A 15,176-nucleotide genomic window follows, 5' to 3' on the forward strand; every position below is an offset into this window, starting at 1 on the left:
TAGTCCCTTGGATCAATCGCTAGCACACACAGTTCGATGAATAACCAGAATAGCAAATGCGTCAATTATTACAACGTATGATCCATGGTATAATTATTACAAAGCGCATAGCTCAAGGCTAGCTGAAAATAACATAGTTCAAGCAGCAAATAAATAAACGAAGAGCTCCATCACGCCACAGGCGAACATGTTGGGTGTAAGCTCGCAACCTACGGTATCTCTTACTCGTCTTCAGAATAACCTGCAACATAAAACGTTGCAGCCCCGAAGGATCATTACACTTGGAATGGAAATGGCAAGATGTCATATGGTGGCTTTTCTGGCGCCTATATCTACATGATATTTGGCAGGTGGGGTTCATATTTGCGTAAAGCCAGTTTTATTTTCCCTACTCTCAAAACATTTCTTAAAACATAGTATTTCTATAAGACTAATTACTACCCATAAACCACCTGGTGCATTAATTTCAGAAATTCGATTGACGAGATTGTCCAACAGTTTCAAGCTCTAATTGCTCAAAGATGTCCGTAACCGGGGACACGGCTAAGTACTTAGATTTGACACTCTCGAGAGGCTGTACACATTCCCCACATGACCTAGTCTGTTCTTCTTCCATGATGCGCATTTTGCTCAAATGGACAGATGTCGACTAGGACAAGACCTTTCAGAAGCAATACCTCAACCACAATGGACGCGCTCCGTCCTACCAATATCTACCACCCTCTGTACATTGGGTCGAGTTCTCGCAACCTACTCAATCTAGCCGAGCCCATATAGCATGTGGTTGTACTCGGAAGCTACTAAAACAAGAAAACCAGGCTAATCTCTTTGTTCCTGGGTGGCCAACCTCAAGTGTGATGCACACGGTGCTGCCATAGAAATGACCCCGGTGCAACCACTCAACATAAACCAAGCATTACCACTTACCACCCAGGGGTGTATTAATTTGACATGGTTGTTTTCATTAAGAGAATAAAACATTTATCTCTCGCAACCTCTCCACTTTTCCTAATATCCCAGGGCCAGCAATTTGAAAACATTATGCACATAAAACAACTACCAATGCATAGAAAACAGTAGGATAATGAGTTTGTGACACTTGCCTTGGTCGGTGTTCGGACGATCGTCGCAATCGCACTCGTTGCAATCCGGGCAATCTAACGCAAGCAAAATAATTCACAATCAAACACCAAACAACACAAACAGGTAAAACACATAATGAAATTATGCATGCATGCTCTGGAAAGAAATTTGATATCAAACATTTTTACAAACAATTACTTTATGCAATAAAGGTCTCAAATAGCCATTTAACCATGAACAAAATATATATGTATAAAATAGTTTCTAATATCTCTTGCAGGCATACTGGTGGATAGGCAATTTAAGTATCTGCAATTTGGCGTTGGATTCATATTAAAATAGTTTACAGAATTTAAAATATACTAAAAATACTATATACACGATTTTAAATTGCAAAATTCGCAAGTTTTGTAAAAGCACAAACTAACAGTACCAAAATGTTCCTCTCATTTTTCTGAATCCAGCGATATATTATTTGTTCAATTCCGAGTTACGAAACTTTAATAATGAATTTTACAAGATTAAACATTTCGCGGTTTATTAATAATTTTTATCCGAAAAGCTGTCAGGAAAAAGTTTCTCGGATGGAGAAACTTTCTACACGAAATTTACAGAGAATTGAATTACGATCTCAATGCAAAAGGAATCGTCTAAAACCGAGCTCTAGATTTATAGTTATGAATTTTCAAAGTTTTTATGGGGAAACAAGCTAGCTGCTACACTCGATCGATCGATTCTGTACGTGGAAAAATTCAGTGTAATGTGTTAGCCGAATACCGTACCTATTGCACGAAAGACGGTGAATTAGACGTGAATGGCGAAGGCGTTCTAGTGATTCTCCGACACAGCCAAGGCGTGGACGTGAAGCCGCAGACGATTTCCGTCACGTTCATGATCTCGGTGTAGTTCAGCCAGGCTCCAGTTGGTGGTTATGGGCGGCTGAAGGCGGCGGACGGTGTCGGGACTCCGGCGATGTTTCCTCGACGTTCTAGTGGCCTGCATATCGGGAAAATAGGGTGAGGTGGCGGGGTTAAGTAAGGGGAACAACATGAAGTGAAGGAGAGGGTCTCTGGGCGACGGGGACCTCCGGTTCTGAGCTCCAATGGCGGCGGCAGATTGGAACTCCAGCGCGAAATTTGCGCAGCCTGGCGGCGCAAAAATTGGGGATTTCGGGGAGCAAAAACGGAGGAGGTTTAGGGGTATTTATAGGTCGAAAATTCCGTGGCAAACGCCAACAAAATCGTTGAGATTTTTTCGTAATGGTTCTCCGTTTCCTTCTCGTACAGGAGCTGGAGTTTTGCTGAAGGTTGAAGATGTACTGCGGGACCCACGGTCAGGGAAAAGAAGAGAAAAGTAAACGAGATGAGAAAAGTCGCGTGCGTCGCGTGGGTTGCTGGCTGGCCTCGGCTGGGCCGTTTGGCCTGGCCGTGTCGCTCCGTGCCGGCCGGCCGATCAGTTCGTTTTACTTTTTTTTTCCTTTCTCTTTTTTGATTTTATTACTGATCTAGCTACAGGTATAAAACTGACGCAAATAAAAATACGAAAATTCGTAAAACTCTCAGTACGGTACCGGATATACTGGGCACAGCCCCAATCCAGTAAAGCACTTGGATAATTATAGTATGCATATAGATTTAAACAACAAAGAGCAAAACTAGCAATATAATCACTTTTATGCAAGAACAAGTAAAACATTTTCTAAAACTGAAAATTTTACATGCTGATGTGGTGCAATGCATGAATTTGAAAATGCACAGTTTTTAGGATGTTACAAACCTAACCCCCTTAAGATGAATCTCGCCCTCGAGATTCGAAGTGGCTAGCAAATAGGTGTGGGTGGTCTTCTCGAAGATCATCCTCTCTCTCCCAAGTTGCTTCCTCCTCTGAGTGATGATTCCACTGAACCTTGCAAAATCTGATCGTCTTGGTGCGAGTAAACCTCTCTGCTGTATCAAGAATCTTGACAGGCTTCTCCTCATATGTAAGATCACTTTCTAGTTGAACCCCATCCAATGGAATGGTGTCTCTCAACGGTGTGGCTGCCATCTCCGGATGACACTTCTTCAACTGGGATACATGAAACACGTTATGAACTGCTGATAGTGCCTCTGGCAATTCTAGCTCATATGCAACCTCTCCTTTGCGTGATAGAATTTTATAAGGTCCAATGAATCGCGGTGCTAACTTTCCTTTAATTCCAAACCTCTTAATGCCACGGAGCGGTGAAACTCTAAGGTATGCTCTATCTCCTACTTCATATGTAATCTCTCTACGTTTGGAATCCGCATAACTTTTCTGTCTCGATTGAGCTACCTTCAGCCTATCGCGAATGAGTCTAACTTTCTCCTCAGCATCCTTGATCACATCAGGTCCAAAGAAACTACGCTCTCCAACTCCATCCCATAACAATGGTGTTCTGCACTTCCTACCATACAATGCCTCAAACGGAGCCATCTCAATACTAGACTGATAGCTATTGTTGTAGGAAAACTCCGCATATGGTAAATTCTCATCCCAACTAGATCCATAATTTAGAGCGCAAGCTCTAAGCATATCCTCCAAAATCTGATTTACTCTTTCTGTTTGTCCATCAGTCTGCGGATGAAAAGCTGTGCTAAACTCCAATCTGGTTCCAAGTGATTCATGCAATTTGCGCCAAAAGTGAGAAGTGAATTGAGTACCTCTATCAGAAACAATTCCCTTCGGAACTCCATGTGAGCACACAATCTTGCTCATATAAATCTTGGCTAATTTGGCGCTTGTGTATGTGGTCTTTACTGGTATGAAGTGAGCTACTTTGGTCAAACGATCAACAACTACCCAAATTGAATCATACCCCGATCTAGTCTTGGGCAATCCTGTGATGAAATCCATACCAATTTTGTCCCACTTCCAATCGGGTATAGGCAACGGCTGTAGCAATCCCGCTGGTTTCTGATGTTCGGCTTTCACTCTGCTGCATACATCACATAATGCAATATACTCTGCAATCTCCCTTTTCATGTTAGCCCACCAAAATCTCTCTCGCAGATCCATATACATCTTAGTGTTACCTGGATGAATAGAATATGGCGAATCATGAGCCTCCTGGAAAATCAACTTCCTAATCTCAGGATCATTGGGCACACATAAACGCTTCTCAAATCATAGCGTTCCTTGTTCATCCAAACGAAAACCTTCAGCTTTACCTTTCTCCATATTCTCTTTTATTTCATCCATCTCATCATCCCCCTTCTGAGCTTCTCTAATTCTATCTAGCAACGTTGGCACCACCTCCATCGATGCTAGATATCCCTTTGGCACTATTTCCAACCTAAGGTCCTTGAATAGCTCACATAAATCTGATGGTAACTCCCCTGCGGTTAAACCATTCACATAAACCTTGCGGCTCAATGCATCAGCTACAACATTAGCCTTTCCTGGGTGATACTGCAAATCCATATCATAATCCTTTATCAATTCCAACCATCTCCTTTGTCTCATGTTCAGCTCTTTCTGAGTAAATATGTACTTCAAACTCTTCTGATCAGTAAACACATCACAATGCTTTCCCATTAGATAATGCCTCCATACCTTAAGTGCATGCACGACGGACGCTAGCTCCAAGTCATGTGTTGGATAATTCCTCTCATGATGCTTGAGTTGGCGCGAGGCATAAGAAACCACTCTTCCATCTTGCATCAATACACTACCAAGTCCTTGACGAGAGGCATCACAATATACTTGAAAATCCTTCTGAATATCAGGCAAACATAAAACAGGTGCACTTACTAGGCGTTGCTTCAATTCTTGAAAGTTGGCCTCGCACTCCTCAGTCCAAGTGAATTTCTTCTCCTTCTTCAATAATTCAGTCATCGGTTTGGCAATCTTGGAGAAATTTTCTATGAACCTCCGGTAATATCCTCGCAAGTCCCGTGAAACTCCGGATTTCCCCGCATTTTTAGGCGACTCCCACTCAGTTACAGCCTGCTACCTTACTTGGATCAACTCGCCACTCCTTCCGCTGAAACAATATGTCCAAGAAATCCCACTTTGTTCAACCAAAACTCACATTTGCTGAATTTAGCATACAACTTGTGTTCCCTAAGTTTCTCCATGATCAAACGCAAATGTTTCTCATGCTCATCTTCATCTTTAGAGTATATCAATATATCATCAATGAATACCACTACGAATTTATCCAAGTACTCCATGAATACCTTGTTCATCATAGTCATAAAATATGCTGGAGCATTTGTTAGTCCAAATGGCATAACTGTATACTCATATAAACCATACCTAGTGGTGAACGCAGTCTTAGGTATATCCTGCTCTCGAATCTTCAATTGGAAATAACCCGATCGAAGATCGATCTTAGAGAACACCTTTGCTCCTTTCAACTGGTCAAACAAATCATTGATATTGGGCAGCGGGTACTTATTCTTAATTGTCACCTCATTGAGAGAGCGAAAATCCATAACTAGTCTCTTAGTAGAATCCTTCTTCTCCACAAATAAAACAGGCGCTCCCCAAGATGATGAACTAGGCCGAATAAAACCCTTTTGCAGTTGCTCCCTAAGCTGTTTCTTAAGTTCCTTTAATTCCTCTACATCCATCTTATACGGCCTCTTAGCTATAGGTCCAGTTCCAGGCATTAATTCAATGAGAAACTCAACATCTCTATCAGGTGGCATTCCTGGTAACTCCTCTGGAAACACATCCAGATAATCTCTCACTATGCGCACATCCTCTATGCTAACCCCCTTAAGAGAATTGATGTTGGATCCCTTAAGCTCAAATGTGGACTTAAATCGAATGCGCTTCTTCTCCGGGGTTGTAAGCATTATTGCCCTATTAGCACAATCTATGACACCTTCATATTCCGTCATCCAATTCATGCCCAATATTATATCTAAGCCTTGTGACTCCAAAACAATCAGGCTAGTGGGGAAACTATGTGCTCCAATCACTAAGGTTATATGGGGACACCCATAGGTCGCAATCATCTCTCCCCCTGGTGAGTTTATTTTAATAGGCATGTTTATGGTGCTAGTAGATATCTTATTTCTATCCACAAATACCCTCGATATGAATGAATGTGATGCTCCAGTATCAAATAGTACGAGTGCTGAAAAATTACTGAGCAGAAACGTACCAATCACAGTGTCTGGCTCCTCATAGACTTCCTCCACGTTGACATGGTTGACATGTCCCTTCTGAAACGGGGTTGGCTTTGCGTTCACATCCTTCTTCTCTGGGCAATCACTAGCATAGTGCCCGGTCTTCCTGCATTTGAAGCACTCCACTTGGCTGATATCCCCGCCGGTGAAGTTGTTGGGACGGTTTCGGCCATTGTTATCTCCATTGTTGTGGCCATTACCTCTTCCAAAGTTGTGGTGAAGACGCTTCTGGCCATTATGGTGGTGGCCATTTCCTCCTTTGTGCTGATGTCCATTACCACCATGGAATGTGCGGGTCCTTTGATGCGGCGCTGAGTTGTTGTGGTTATTGCTATGCTTCCTCTTGCGGTTCTCAGCCTGCTTCTGCTTTCCCTCAAGAATTGTAGCTTTGTCCAACAGTGTCTGAAAATCAGGAATATGCACAATGGACAATTGAACAGACAAGATCATCATGCAAACCATCCGGGAATCTCTCCTTCCTCTTTGCATCGGTATCCACAGCTTTCGGTGCATAGCGCGCCAAGTTGCTCGAACTCCTCTATGTACTCGGCCACGATGCGGTGGTTCCGGCGCAGGTTTCGGAACTCCCTTCTCTTCAAGGTCATAACTCCGGTTGAAACATGAGCTGTGCGAAACCCTTCTTGAAACATTTCCCGGGTGATTCCGGCAAGGGGTGAGTTATCTGGTAATTATCCCACCATGATGCAGCTGGTCCTTCAAGCAAGTGGGCAGCAAACCTCACCTTCTCAGCTTCGAGTACATCCCACTCGTCACTAGGTCCTTGTCCACAGCCCGCAGCCAGTCCAATGCTATCATTGGCTCCGGTGCAGTAGAAAACTTGGCAGGCCTCAACCTCAGGAACCTTGTGAGCATATCTACCCCTGGAGGTGGATTATTGTTGTTGTTGTGGTGGTTGTTGTTGTTGTTCTGGTTCGCTATGAACTGATTCATTGTCTGCATGAGTTGTGCCTGTGCGTTGATCAGCAGCTGCACATCGGGATTGGGGTTGTTGTTTCCAGTGTTGTTGCCACCGGTCTGTGCACGTCGAGGAGGCATCTGTTGGTTCAGCAAAGGTAAGTATAGATAGATAGAAACTAAAGAAAACACTACCCATACTAATACACAAACATCACAGAACCAAACAATCATAGCAATTGACATAACAGCAAACAAGCACCGTTGAAAAATATGACAGATTCTGTCCAGATTTCGTCTACTGTAGAAACGGAATTGTTTGGGCATTCAAAACACGTCGGAATCGAACGCCAATTTTTGTGCATGTACTACAGGAAAATCCGCATTTTTACAATTTTTTTCAGATTTTTCTGACGTTCCAGGAATTTATGAAAAATCGTGCAGTAAACAGTATCAGCAGAAAAACTGCAGCTCGCACAGACAACAACCTTTGGTAAAAACGAATTTAATACTGATTTATAAACCTCACGAAAATTCCACACAATCTTAGTTTAGAGAAAATCAAATCCTAAACTTAAACTTGTCATACCACATGTTTTGATATGACATAGATCTAATGCGATATCGATTTCCTAACGAAGACTAAATAGGTGGACAATCCTACTTAGAACTTGAAGCGCTTGATGTAGTCCGTGCTCTTCTGGCACCGGCGCTTCTTTGGATGAGCATCCATGGCTGGTGGTTCATCCTCTTGAGAATCTTCATCATCACTTGAGACATAGATGATCACTTCCTCGGGGTCCTCTTCCTCTTCCTCTTCCTTATCATATTCATCGTTTGCACCACCTTTGATTCCATCAGCATCCTCATCATCATCACGTTCATATTTTCAAATGAGTAATCCAATAGAGGTTTGAATTGTTAACTAAAGTGAGTAACGAAGATCTACTATTTTGAATAGACGAGAGTGAGACAAATGATAGATATAGAATTATGAGAAATGAAGAACGAGAAGATTGAAGAGAAAATTAAATAAGTTTTTAGTTCCTATGGTCCTCCTAATCTACTCCAGTTTCTAAGGTCACGAACCTACAGGCAACACAATGCTCTGATACCATAAGCGACACAACCTGAATACAGATTGAATCTATGTGCTTTCTGTGCTAGTCCCTTGGATCAATCGCTAGCACACACAGTTCGATGAATAACCAGAATAGCAAATGCGTCAATTATTACAACGTATGATCCATGGTATAATTATTACAAAGCGCATAGCTCAAGGCTAGCTGAAAATAACATAGTTCAAGCAGCAAATAAATAAACGAAGAGCTCCATCACGCCACAGGCGAACATGTTGGGTGTAAGCTCGCAACCTACGGTATCTCTTACTCGTCTTCAGAATAACCTGCAACATAAAACGTTGCAGCCTCGAAGGGTCATTACTCTTGGAATGGAAATGGCAAGATGTCATATGGTGGATTTTCTGGCGCCTATATCTACATGATATTTGGCAGGTGGGGTTCATATTTGCGTAAAGCCAGTTTTATTTTCCCCACTCTCAAAACATTTCTTAAAACATAGTATTTCTATAAGACTAATTACTACCCATAAACCACCTGGTGCATTAATTTCAGAAATTCGACTGACGAGATTGTCCAACAGTTTCAAGCTCTAATTGCTCAAAGATGTCCGTAACCGGGGACACGGCTAAGTACTTAGATTTGACACTCTCGAGAGGCTGTACACATTCCCCACATGACCTAGTCCGTTCTTCTTCCATGATGCGCATTTTGCTCAAATGGACAGATGTCGACTAGGACAAGACCTTTCGGAAGCAATACCTCAACCACAATGGACGCGCTCCGTCCTACCAATATCTACCACCCTCTGTACATTGGGTCGAGTTCTCGCAACCTACTCAATCTAGCCGAGCCCATATAGCATGTGGTTGTACTCGGAAGCTACTAAAACAAGAAAACCAGGCTAATCTCTTTGTTCCTGGGTGGCCAACGTCAAGTGTGATGCACACGGTGCTGCCATAGAAATGACCCCGGTGCAACCACTCAACATAAACCAAGCATTACCACTTACCACCCAGGGGTGTATTAATTTGACATGGTTGTTTTCATTAAGAGAATAAAACATTTATCTCTCGCAACCTCTCCACTTTTCCTAATATCCCAGGGCCAGCAATTTGAAAACATTATGCACATAAAACAACTACCAATGCATAGAAAACAGTAGGATAATGAGTTTGTGACACTTGCCTTGGTCGGTGTTCAGACAGTCGTCGCAATCGCACTCGTTGCAATCCGGGCAATCTAACGCAAGCAAAATAATTCACAATCAAACACCAAACAACACAAACAGGTAAAACACATAATGAAATTATGCATGCATGCTCTGGAAAGAAATTTGATATCAAACATTTTTACAAACAATTACTTTATGCAATAAAGGTCTCAAATAGCCATTTAACCATGAACAAAATATATATGTATAAAATAGTTTCTAATATCTCTTGCAGGCATACTGGTGGATAGGCAATTTAAGTATCTGCAATTTGGCGTTGGATTCATATTTAAATAGTTTACAGAATTTAAAATATACTGAAAATACTATATACACGATTTTAAATTGCAAAATTCGCAAGTTTTGTAAAAGGACAAACTAACAGTACCAAAATGTTCCTCTCATTTTTCTGAATCCAGCGATATATTATTTGTTCAATTCCGAGTTACGAAACTTTAATAATGAATTTTACAAGATTAAACATTTCGCGGTTTATTAATAATTTTTATCCGAAAAGCTGTCAGGAAAAAGTTTCTCGGATGGAGAAACTTTCTACACGAAAGTTACAGAGAATTGAATTACGATCTCAATGCAAAAGGAATCGTCTAAAACCGAGCTCTAGATTTATAGTTATGAATTTTCAAAGTTTTTATGGGGAAACAAGCTAGCTGCTACACTCGATCGATCGATTCTGTACGTGGAAAAATTCAGTGTAATGTGTTAGCCGAATACCGTACCTATTGCACGAAAGACGGTGAATTAGACGTGAATGGCGAAGGCGTTCTAGTGATTCTCCGACACAGCCAAGGCGTGGACGTGAAGCCGCAGACGATTTCCGTCACGTTCGTGATCTCGGTGTAGTTCAGCCAGGCTCCAGTTGGTGGTTATGGGCGGCTGAAGGCGGCGGACGGTGTCGGGACTCCGGCGATGTTTCCTCGACGTTCTAGTGGCCTGCATATCGGGAAAATAGGGTGAGGCGGCGGGGTTAAGTAAGGGGAACCACATGAAGTGAAGGAGAGGGTCTCTGGGCGACGGGGACCTCCGGTTCTGAGCTCCAATGGCGGCGGCAGATTGGAACTCCGGCGAGAAATTTGCGCAGCCTGGCGGCGCAAAAATTGGGGATTTCGGGGAGCAAAAACGGAGGAGGTTTAGGGGTATTTATGGGTCGAAAATTCCGTGGCAAACGCCAACAAAATCGTTGAGATTTTTGCGTAATGGTTCTCCGTTTCCTTCTCGTACAGGAGCTGGAGTTTTGCTGAAGGTTGAAGATGTACTGCGGGACCCACGGTCAGGGAAAAGAAGAGAAAAGTAAACGAGATGAGAAAAGTCGCGTGCGTCGCGTGGGTTGCTGGCTGGCCTCGGCTGGGCCGTTTGGCCTGGCCGTGTCGGTCCGTGCCGGCCGGCCGATCAGTTCGTTTTACTTTTTTTTTTCCTTTCTCTTTTCTGATTTTATTACTGATCTAGCTAAGGTATAAAACTGACGCAAATAAAAATACGAAAATTCGTAAAACTCTCAGTACGGTACCGGATATACTGGGCACAGCCCCAATCCAGTAAAGCACTTGGATAATTATAGTATGCATATAGATTTAAACAACAAAGAGCAAAACTAGCAATATAATCAATTTTATGCAAGAACAAGTAAAACATTTTCTAAAACTGAAAATTTGACATGCTGATGTGGTGCAATGCATGAATTTGAAAATGCACAGTTTTTAGGATGTTACAGCATGTACAGACATGGTCTCGGAACACGTGATACCGAAAGGTAGAGCATGAATCATATGATAGATATGATGAACACTTTGAGTGTTCGCCATTGAAATTACACCTTGTCTCGTGATGATCGGACTTAGGTGTGGTGGATTTGGTTCGTGTGATCAATAAGACAATGCGAGGGATATTGTTTTGAGTGGGAGTTCACCTAGATTTTTAATTATGTTGAATTAAAATTTGAACTCAATTTGTCATAAACTTAGTCTAAACTATTGCAAATATATGTTGTAGAGATGGCGTCCCCAATCAATTTTAACCAGTTCCTAGAGAAAGAAAAGCTTAAGAGCAACGGTAGCAACTTCACCGACCGGTTCCGTCATGTGAGGATCTTCCTCTCGGCGAAAATCTGCAATATGTGCTTGATGCACCGCTAGGTGACCGTCCTGCGTAAGCTCGAAACCGATGAAGTAAAAGGCTGTTTACGAGACTCGGAAAACTCGGTACTCTCAAGTTCAGTGTGCCATCCTGTGCAGTCTGGAATCCGATCTTCAAAAACGTTTTGAGCACCACGATCCTCATGAGTTAATGAATGAGCTGAAAGCTATTTTTGAGACTCATGCGGCCGTGGAATGCTATGAAGCATCGAAACATTTCTTCAGTTGTATGATGGAAGAAGGCAGCTCCATTAGTGAGCACATGCTCGCCATGACCGGGCATGCGAAGAAACTCGGTGACTTGGGAATAGTGATTCCTAATAGACTGGGGATTAATCGTGTCCTTCAATCACCGCCACCAAGTTACAAGAACTTTGTGATGAACTACAATATGCGGAACATGAACAAGGAGTTACCTCGAACTCTTTGGCATGCTAAAAGCTCGCTGAGATTGAGATCAAGAAAGAGCACCAAGTGTTGATGGTCAACAAGACCACCGGCTTCAAGAAACAGGGCAAGTCTAAGGGAAAATTCAAGAAGGGTGGCAAGAAAGCTGCCACGCCTCCTATGAAACCTAAGAACGGCCCTAAGCCCGATGCTTGAGTGCTATTACCGCAAGGAGAAGGGACGCCTGGAAGCGTAATTGCTCCAAGTATTTGGCGGATCCGAAGAGCGGCCTTGTCAAGAAGAAGAAAGAAGGTATATCCGATATACATGTTATAGATGTTTATCTCACCGGTTCTCGTTCTAGTACCTGGGTATTTGATACTCGGTTCGGTTGCTCATATTTGTAACTCGAAACAGGAACTAAAGAATAAACGAAGACTACCGAAAGATGAAGTGACGATGCACGTTGGAAATGGATCCAAAGTCGATGTGATCGCTGTCGGCACACTTCCTCTACATCTACCTTCGGGATTAGTTTTAAGCCTAAATAATTGTTATTTTGTACCCGCGTTGAGCATGAACATTATATCTGGATCTTGTTTAATGCAAGACGGTTATTCATTCAAGTCAGAGAATAATGGTTGTTCTATTTTTATGAATAATATCTTTTATGGTCGAGCACCTGAAAAGAATGGCTTATTTCTGTTAGATCTCGATAGTAGTGATACGCATATACATAACATTGATGCTAAGCGAATTAAATTGAATGATAATTCTACTTATATGTGGCACTCGTCGTCTTGGTCATATTGGAGTGAAGCGCATGAAGAAACTCCATACTCGATGGATTACTTGAATCACTTGACTTTGAGTCACTTGATAGATGCGAAGCATGTCTAATGGGAAAAATGACTAAGACTCCATTTTCTCGGTATGATGGAGCGAGCTATCGACTTATTGGAAATCATACATACCGATGTGTGCGGACCAATGAGCGTAGCATCGCGCGGTGGTTATCGTTATGTTCTAACCTTCACGGATGATCCGAGTAGATATGGGTATATCTATTTCATGAAACATAAATCCGAAACTTTCGAGAAGTTTAAGGAATTCCAAAGTGAAGTAGAAAATCAACGTAACAAGAAGATTAAATTTCTACGATCTGATCGTGGAGGTGAATATCCGAGTTATGAGTTTGGCATGCATTTAAAGAAATGCGGAATACTTTCACAATTGACACCGCCGGGAACACCACAACGAAACGGTGTGTCCGAACGTCGTAATCGAACTCTCTTAGATATGGTTCGTTCTATGATGTCTCTTACTGATTTTCCGTTATCATTTTGGAGTTATGCATTAGAGACAGCCGCATTCACTTTAAATAGAGCACCATCAAAATCCGTAGAAACGACACCGTATGAATTATGGTTTAATAAGAAACCTAAGTTGTCGTTCCTTAAAGTTTGGGGTTGCGAAGCCTATGTAAAAAAGTTACAACCGGACAAGCTAGAACCCAAAGAGGAGAAATGCGTCTTCATAGGATACCCTAAGGAAACTATAGGGTACACTTTCTATCACAGATCCGAAGGCAAAATCTTTGTTGCTAAGAACGGAACCTTTCTTGAGAAAGGATTTCTCACTAAAGAAGTGACTGGAAGAAAAGTAGAACTCGATGAGATTGATGAATCTATACTCGCTGATCAAAGTAGCGCAAGTACCGGAAGTTGTACTGTACCGCCTACACCGGCAACGAGAGGAAGCTAATGATAATGATCATGAAACTTCGAACGAGGAAACTATCGAACCTCGCATATCGACAAGGGAACGTGCCACTCCCGATTGGTATGATCCTTGTCTAAATGTCATGATTGTGGATAACAATGATGAGGACCCTGCGACGTATGAAGAAGCGATGATGAGCCCATATTCCAACAAATGGCAAGAAGCCATGAAATCCGAAATGGGATCCATGTATGATAACAAAGTATGGACTTTGGTAGACTTACCTGATAGCCGCAAGGCTATCGAAAATAAATGGATCTTCAAGAGAAAAACAGATGCTGATGGTAATATTACTGTCTATAAAGCTCGACTTGTCGCAAAGGGTTTCCGACAAATTCAAGGTGTTGACTACGATGAGACTTTCTCACTCGTAGCGAAGCTAAAATCCGTGAGGATTTTGTTAGCAATAGCTGCATTTTTCGATTATGAGATTTGGCGGATGGATGTCAAAACGGCGTTCCTTAATGGAGACATTGAGGAAGAGTTGTATATGGTACAACCCAAAGGTTTTGTCGATCCTAAAAATGCTGACAAAGTATGCAAACTTCGGCGTTCAATTTATGGACTCGAAGCAAGCATCGAGAAGTTGGAACCGACGTTTTGATAAGGTGATCAAAGACTTCGGGTTTATACGAGTGCCATGGAGAGGCTCGTATTTACAAGAAAGTGAGTGGGAGCTCCGTAGCATTCCTGATATTATATGTAGATGACATATTATTGATTGGGAATGATATAGAACTATTAAGCGATGTAAAAGGTTATTTCAATAACGAGCTTTTCAATGAAAGACCTTGGTGAAGCATCATATATATTAGGCATCAAGATTTATAGAGATAGATCAAGACGCCTAATAGGGCTATCACAGAGTACATACCTGGACAAGATTCTAAAGAAGTTTAGAATGGACGAAAGTAAGAAAGGGTTTTTACCTATGTTACCAGTGCAAGGTCTTGAGTAAGACTCAAGGACCGGCTACGGAAGAAGAAAGAGAAAGGATGAGTCGGATCCCCTATGCTTCGGCGAGTAGGCTCTATTATGTATGCCATGCTATGTACAAGACCGGATATAGCGCATGCCGTTAGTTTGACTAGCAGATATCAAAGTGATCCAGGAATGGAACAACTGGACAACGGTCAAGAATATCCTGAAGTACTTGAAAAGAACTAAGGATATGTTTCTTTGTTATGGAGGTGACCAAGAGCTCGTTGTAACAAGTTACACCGATGCAAGTTGGAACACCGATCCCGATGACTCTAAGTCACGGTCCGGGTACGTGTTTATATTGAATGGTGCTGCGGTAAGCTGGGCAAGCTCGAAGCGGTGCACGGTGGCGAAGTCTTCAACGAATCGGAATACATAGCGGCTTCGGAGGCTTCATCGAAGCGGTATGGATGAAGAGGTTCATTGT

General features: G+C 42.2%; 2 long non-coding RNA genes across 2 annotated transcripts; both read right to left on the bottom strand.

Moving 5' to 3' along the window:
* Nucleotides 1-1,123: 1,123 nt before the first annotated feature.
* LOC124699996 lies at nucleotides 1,124-2,389 on the bottom strand. Its single transcript, XR_007001596.1, has 3 exons — nucleotides 2,168-2,389; nucleotides 1,866-2,079; nucleotides 1,124-1,157 (listed from the first exon to the last, which is right to left on the bottom strand). It is a non-coding gene; the product is annotated as an uncharacterized LOC124699996 (long non-coding RNA).
* A 7,034-nt stretch (nucleotides 2,390-9,423) lies between these two features.
* LOC124698718 lies at nucleotides 9,424-10,710 on the bottom strand. Its single transcript, XR_007001073.1, has 3 exons — nucleotides 10,489-10,710; nucleotides 10,187-10,400; nucleotides 9,424-9,478 (listed from the first exon to the last, which is right to left on the bottom strand). It is a non-coding gene; the product is annotated as an uncharacterized LOC124698718 (long non-coding RNA).
* Nucleotides 10,711-15,176: the final 4,466 nt, after the last annotated feature.

This window comes from Lolium rigidum, chromosome 3 (genome assembly GCF_022539505.1).
Source record: "Lolium rigidum isolate FL_2022 chromosome 3, APGP_CSIRO_Lrig_0.1, whole genome shotgun sequence".
Lineage (NCBI taxonomy): Eukaryota > Viridiplantae > Streptophyta > Magnoliopsida > Poales > Poaceae > Lolium > Lolium rigidum.